The sequence below is a fragment of the Mchenga conophoros genome, linkage group LG1 (genome assembly GCF_057382185.1).
Source record: "Mchenga conophoros isolate Kocher_MC1m ecotype Shallow Benthic linkage group LG1, M_conophoros_male_GT1.1, whole genome shotgun sequence".
NCBI classification, from domain to species: Eukaryota; Metazoa; Chordata; class Actinopteri; order Cichliformes; family Cichlidae; genus Mchenga; species Mchenga conophoros.
Window position 1 is genome coordinate 16562914 of NC_140526.1, and position 7597 is coordinate 16570510.

Sequence of the window (7597 nt, forward strand, 5' to 3'; positions counted from 1 at the left end):
GATGCTAGACATCCTGTAGTGTCTCTGTTTTCAATGAAAACAAGCTCAACTGAGCTCTATGTGAAGTCAGTTCTGCACCACCACTTTTGTGCTCTTTTAGTGAGTTTATCACTTGTTTGTGCTGCTGGGCAGTGAAGATGAGAAAATTCATAATCATTAAAGGTCTTATTTCACTTGATATCCATAATAGATCATTTAAAATGACCTCATTTCAATAAAAAAAAGAAGAGAAAATTTAATATTTTGAATTTACCCACTGTATTTATCAGAGCACACAAGTAATAATTTGGATGTTGAAACAGCAATTCAGTGGTCACGCTCTTAAACTGCAAACCTCAACTGTGACCAGATGCCCTCGTGAGATGGCTTTTCTGGGAAAAAAACATCCTCTAGTCTGAGCCTCGCTCTTGAACTGAGTGATGCATTTCTTGGTTGCTTGCTTCGAGATCCGACAGACATGACGCCGAGGTGGACGAGGGGATCGGGTGACACCTGGTCCTGTTGTGCTACTCAGAGCTCAGTCCAGTGTAGCAACTTCATCCTAGCTGCTCTTTGTGTGGCTTCAATGTTGAATGAACTTTTACTCAGTTCTTTTCAATACTTTATAGGGGGTTATAAAACTCTACAGTCTCTAGAGTACAATTTTCATTTTTTAAGTAGTCAAATACAAAAGGTCAATTTTTGTCACCTTAAAAGTCATATCTACATGCTGTTGCTCATTTTGATTGGTTAAAGATAGGCTGAAGGCCTGTGTGTGTGTGTGTGTGTGTGTGTGTGTGTGTGTGACAGTGTTTAGGTAAGGGACTTTAATGTCCACATGGTATTGTTGTCTACTGCCACTGTCAAAAATATGTGCAACAACTGACATCATGGGTGACTTTTGTTCATGTTTCTGTTAATAGAAAAATCATTTCCTTGTAGCTGGGTGGCATTTCCTGTTCAGGCTAGCTTATCAACCAATAGTCATTCAGTTTGCACATCCTGCTGTGGAGTCTTGTGCTATCGGGTTTTTGGAGGACTGGCTGCAATTGAGTCTGTGTAGCCTCTAAGTTGGTTGTATTCCTATAATTCTTCTCTCTTTGTAACCAGACAGCTATGCATAGAGTCACAAACCTGAGATCTTGTTATGATGATGGTGGACTGGTGGAGGTGTGAAGGACTCTAGAATCAAATAAGCACTAAAATATGCGTGGACTTTAAATAGTTACTTCAACTTCTCTGAGATGTAATTAGTGTTAAAATGAATCATTGAAATCTTAACTGTTTAACCCTAAAACTTCAACGTTCCAATATGTGTTTATCCATTTCTGGCTTTGGAGGAAACCCAGGTTAAGTGTCTCTGCTGTCATGTGCAGCTAAATGAAAAATTAGTTAAATAACTGGCCTTTGCACATCACTTGTAGTTGCTTTGTTTTTTCTGGTGATATAATAGGCTTTCACCTCCACCTACCACTATAAACTACAAGAGTACTCTCAGATACTGGTGCGGCTTCCCTTTCTTCATAAAACCTAATTTATCCATGTTATTATTTGTTATAAGGCTGTTGTGTTTTGGTGCACTAATGTTGTCCTACTTTATATTGAAGCTTTTTAATATGCTTGTAATAATGACTGTCCACCTGAATTTACATACTCAAGCATAGCAGGATATTTTAAATGTCTTTCATCACTCTTGTATAATAAAATATATGCAAATAAGAGAAAAATCTACATTTTTACTGGCTCTCTTGCCTACTTGTGCTGTGAAGGATCATTGAGGACAAAAATCACTCCAAACATGCTTTGGAAGTTGACAGTGGACAAGCTAGTCTGTCACACGCTAACCAAATTCGCACATTGTAAAGAGGACTGCGCACCAGCAGTAATGTGCATATTTTCAGTCTTTCAAATATCTAAAGATTCTTTGTGACACGTGGAAAACCAAAGAGAGAGGTTCCTGAATCCTTTTTTCATGAAGTGACATTAATGGCAGTTGATCCTCTGTGCTGACTGGAAACAATATTCGATTTTTTTGAAATAAAAAGAAAAAAGTTTTTTTTTGTTTTTTTTCCCCCCAATTCCTTGTGGGGTTTAAACACCAAAATTACTCAAGAGAGAATTGACAAAAGAAAGAATGAAGAAATGGATGGTTGGATGACAGTGCAATGATGTGCAAATAGTAAATCGAGACAGGTGGGTGGGCAGGCGCAGAGAGGAATGAAAAACAGAACAAGGAAGGGAGGGAGATAGACTGACAGATGAGGAGAAGAGAAAGATAATGAGGCAAAGGGATGGAGATGAGAGAGAGGAGTTGTGCCAGCAAACACGGAAAATCAAATGGGGAAAATTAAAAAGGAACCTAGGATTGAAAGGATGAAGGCAGAGGAGGAGGAATTAAGGCCAGGTGATAAGAAACGGACAAGAGGACTAACTGAAAGCAAGTGAGGGAGAAAAGTATGGAGTTGTGTTAGTAGAAAAAGTGTTTGGGAGACAAAGAGAGAATGTGTGAGAGGGAGATAGGGTAGCAAAACAAATTAAGAGAGGAGGGCAAAAAAGAAGGGAAGGCAGAAAGAGTGACAGAATGAAAGAGTGAAATCAGATGGAAAGGCCTCTTTTGTTCATGCAGGCTGAAAGTTGAATCACAGTTTACAAGCGTCTGCCTTCAGAAAACCACGTTTGTGTGTTTTCATTAGGCGCTGATACAGGAACAGAAGCATCGTACCATATGCTCGTTGTTCTATCTTGTACTTCAGTGGAGTGCACCCAAATCAACATCTTTTCTTGGCCTAAGTTTGAAGCGATTGTGTATATATTGTTGAACAAACCTGGCTAGTCTGTGGAGGAGAAACTTAAGTGATTGTTGTAACAAAACAAACAAGTGTGTTCTGATGTGATGCACAAAATATCCTGTTAGTGTACTGTAGTAGCCACAATTCAAACTGCTTAAGGAACATACAGTAAGATGATGAAATGTTTGTGAAAGGACTGAATGCAGGAGAGGCTTGTGCTCTGTTGCAACTTTAATTATTCCAGGACCTCTTTGTACCACATAATTCATTTCTGACCACTTCCAGTCACCTGATATGGCGCTTGCATTTGCAAACGATCTCATCTGTCATAATGATTCCCACAGAAAATTGCAATGAGCTGTCAAGGAATGATATATAGGATAGGGCACAGGTCCACTATTCAAAGGCTGGCATTCCTGCCAGACACAGCAACCACACAATGGGGGATTTTAGTGGATGCAGAGACGAGGAACCGTGCACCCTGCACAGGCCCAGATGTCCACTGCAGCTACTGTTCTTGAGCACAGTACACTATATGTAAGGGAGGATAAATAATGACAGATTTCATACCTGTGGTCATTTTTTTCAGGCAATAATAGCTGATAAAAAAAAAAGATGAAGAGCTGGAAAGCAAATTTAGATGTTTGAAGTATAATGTTGTTCAGTTTGACCTTCTCAGGTGAACTCTAAGCTTGTGGGGAGCAGCCTTTAGAGACCTGCTGGACTTTGCAGTCAAAGACCTGCAAATTGTTTGAAGAAAACCAGATTTATTATCAGCCTTGATAACCTTTCTCTTTTGCACAGGCTGTTCTTGTTTTTCTTCTGCCATATGAGAGAGCAACTAAGCGCAGAGTCTAAGGCCTGAAATCCAGTCAAAATACAAAAAATACCAGGTATCTGCAAATCTAGAGAGCTCAGAAAAGTTACCTTTTCTTGCTGTCTCTTCTCTTACACTCAGTAGTTGCAGTAAGTGGAATTCTACATGACTGTAGGTGACCGGGTACTGTCGAGGGCTGGGCCAAACAATTTTTCTGGAGGAAACCCTGGACTTTATCCTTGTCTGTCTGTCTTTCATTCTTGCTATCTCCAAGATAAACGGTCAGTATAGAGATAAATGATGTGACGAGGACATGACGAACGATGAAAAAAAAACCCCAGATGATGATAAAGATGACAGAAGGATGAAACATGGCTTGAGGGAAAGTTCGTTCAAGGTCTTGTGTGCAGTTTTATTTTTGGGAAGCAAGGGCACAGGTGCAAAATGCAGTCAGCTGTAGAGATCACACAGGGCATGGTGTCTATGTCTGGTATTTCTGAGGCCAGAGACATGGGGTTCACCTGCCTCGCAGTGAGAAACTAAGTGGGATTTTGAGGAATAACTTGGTGAGTGGGTGTGCTACTGTGGGAATTGGCATGGATCCATCTCCTCTCACCTCTTTAAAAGCAATCCACTCTCCATGAAGCAGTGAAGTAATGACTGTTTGGTAAAGTGGAAGAGTGTCCTTTTCGTGGGATCCACATTTCCTAAAGTATTTATGAATAAACATAAATCATACATAAAAGGGGGTTCTTTTTGGGGGGGGAGGCAGGTGATAGTGGCTGCTTTTGCCACAAAGTAGTAAAAATAGCACAGTCTGGAGCTCTGCTTTTTGGGTTGTGAGACAGCAAGCACCTTCCTTTCAGGCACATGCTCTAGTGTACCTGTCCTCTTTCTTTGACAGTCTACATTCTAGCAAGAAATGAGCTGAGATGCAAATCCCCCAATGTCTGAAAGTCCTGAAGCGAGTGCCTGAAAATGTGGCCCATTATCCCAACAATTAAAAAATATCACGTCTCAACTCTCTCTACGATAGCCAGCTTTACATTCGACCTTTGAGTGTGGCAATTAGGAAAAGCTATAAAGTTTTGAATTCCAGTCAGACAGTACAAATATGAGTTGGTTCTTTCAAAGCATACCTCGGCTCCAAGGAGTCTAAAATCTGCACCAAGGACGAAAACGCTTCCACCTGTAGCTGTAGCTTTTCCTCTGATGGCTTCTCGCTCACATTGTTTTTCACCTTGTAGCTTTCAAAAAGAAAGGTACCCCCACACAAAAAGTACTTTGTTAGTATTTTGTCAATTTTCTTTCAAATTGCTACCCATTTTTTTTATTTGTCAAAATATGTTTTGCCATATTTGCTATAGACACACACATACACACACACACACACTGAACCCTGTAATTGACAACCCGACATCTTCATCCTGGATATTTCTGTGACTCATCAGGCTGGCCTTCATTTTACAGCGTGCACCATTACCTGTGTCAACGTGCCATACACATACACACGTCTGATATGCTGGGAAAAAAAAATACCAGACACATGGGAAACTGCAAAAGAGGGTTTTGTGAAGCTATTTTTTATTCTGTACATTTGTATGTTTGTGAGAAGAAAAAACGAAACCGCATTTATTTTTATTAGTCTTCTAATTTATATAAACCTGTTAAATGTTTCCCATCAGTCTTACATGGATTCATATGATTGCTGCAGATGTTTAAGATTCTGGAAATTTTTTAATATTTTATTTACTTAACTCTGTTTAACCTGCAATAATGCATCATAATGGATGAAATCCTATTTTTGTAGTGTCACACAATGCACTCAAAAAACAAGCCTACACCTTGATTTAACAAAGAATGATAGAATATATGTATATAATAAAAATAATCATAGCTGACCATTAACTGGTGACCACTGACATGGTTAACTGTGAATATCTAAAAACTAAGGTAGTGTGTTAGCGGAACAACTGGTTAAACTTTACAAGTTTTTTTCAAACTGCACTTTTCTACCTCACACATGGTGACCAAGCTGAATAGCAAGAGAGAACAGAAAAAAAGTGAAGGCTAAGCTAAGGATACTATGACTAACATGCTGGGCTCCCATTAAAAGCCAGAAGCTTTATCCACAATGTTTGTGTGCAAACGCGAAGGCCACTCACCTCTCTCTTTACTTCCAGGCTGTGTTAAGGGGACATCAAATCAACGCCACGTAATCAGGGTAGCTTCTGGAGATGATAGCTAATTGCAACAGCACGATGGAAGTAATTTACATTTAATACTCTCAATAGTCTTGAGACACCCTTCATTTCCTCATACTTTGCCAGGAAATGATACAAGGAAAATTCTAATGTTCTTAAAAGTCAATATTTGGTATGACCACCTTTATTCTTGAGTGCAGCCTGAACTTTGTTGGGAAAGCTTTTCTGTAATTTCTTTAAGTAGTCTTTAGGAACGGCACTTCTTGAAGGACATTCAAAGCTCTTCTTTGAATATTGGCTGCCATTTGCTCGGATCTCTCTCAAGACCAATAGCACACTGCTTCAATAATTTCAAACTTTCCAAGTATGCTTTTACTGCATTGGCAGTGTGTTTGCAAACATAGTCATGCAGGAACATGAAGCTGTTGCTAATCAAACGATACTGCACGATGGTTTCACGAATTTCTGACTCCCAAGTCTCGGATACAAGCAGTTAAAAACTAATAATGACTGATGAAATCATTGAGCTGTAGTTGGCTAACTGTATTTCCTAATTAAATTCAAGCTTAGTGCCGTCCAATTACAGTAATATCCAATCTGAATTGATAACACAAGATCTGATCACATTTTGGGAGTAATAAAGCTGTTATTACTGTAATGCAACTCCCTGTGTTTGTTTGAGAGAGAGAGGACAGGAGAGAGTGACTGAGAGAGCTTACAAAAGCAGAGTACACAAAAAAAGTCAGAGAGACTTTATAAGAGCAAGAGAGAGGTATACACGGAGAGGTATGCAGGAGAGTCTTGTTCTTTTGAAAGAGAACTTGATTAATTTCATTGGGCCTGACCCCCTAAACAAATCCAATATAACTGTCTGCTAGCTGCTTAGCTGTGTATGGGTTGGTGTGTGGGTTGTTTGTGTGTGAGTACAGGCGCTTCTGTATTCTTCTTAGGGTGTCTATGTTTGTGCGTGAGCATGTCTGTATGTTTTATCATTGTGTTTTTCTTTGTATGCCTCTCTGTGAGTGTCTATTCATTTAGTGGCGGATAGGTCACGGCTTGGGTCAAGGTGACTTGGTGAATCAAAACAAGCTAATTAGCTGCTAACCTAATTAGCTTGTCTAACAACACAGGTAAAAAAAAAACAAAAAAACAAAATCGAAAAGGCAACATTCACCCCTCCCTAAGCCTCTCGCCACCCATTCCTTAATGAAATATGTGTCTCCTCTCTCTCCTTTCTTCTCCTTATCATAATCAGTCTCTTCTGGGCATAGACTCAGAGTTTAACCTCCTCAAAGTCAATTTACCTTCCTGCCTCTCTCTCTTCTTTGCCTCTCCGTTTTCCCTCCCTGTTCCTGTCCTCATTGTACCCCCATTTTTCTCTGTCTGACTTTTTCTTTCCTGTCTCTTCTCTCCACTGCAACTTCAGCTGCCCTCTGTCTCTCTCAGTGGGTGAGCTACACTCCTCCTGGGGGCCCAGGAGGAGGTAATACAGAACTAAATCTATTCCACTTTACCCCTGCGGGCTGGTTCTTGTGGAATTTTATTAATGACAAAAATACTGAGTGAACGCCAAACAACACTCTGCACATTAAAACATTCCCACGGTGCTGAACAAGCTCTTTTTCAGACTCCATTGGCTCAGGAAGATCATGTGATATGATTATAACTTCCATAACGGCAACTAAATGAGTCTGGAGACAAGGTTATTTTGTCAGCTGCTGCTTTCAATGCTGAGAAAAAAAATCTTTGAAACTGAACTTCTAAATCTTGTTTTGCTCTTACTGATCTGCCTTTCCTCAATGTTAAAT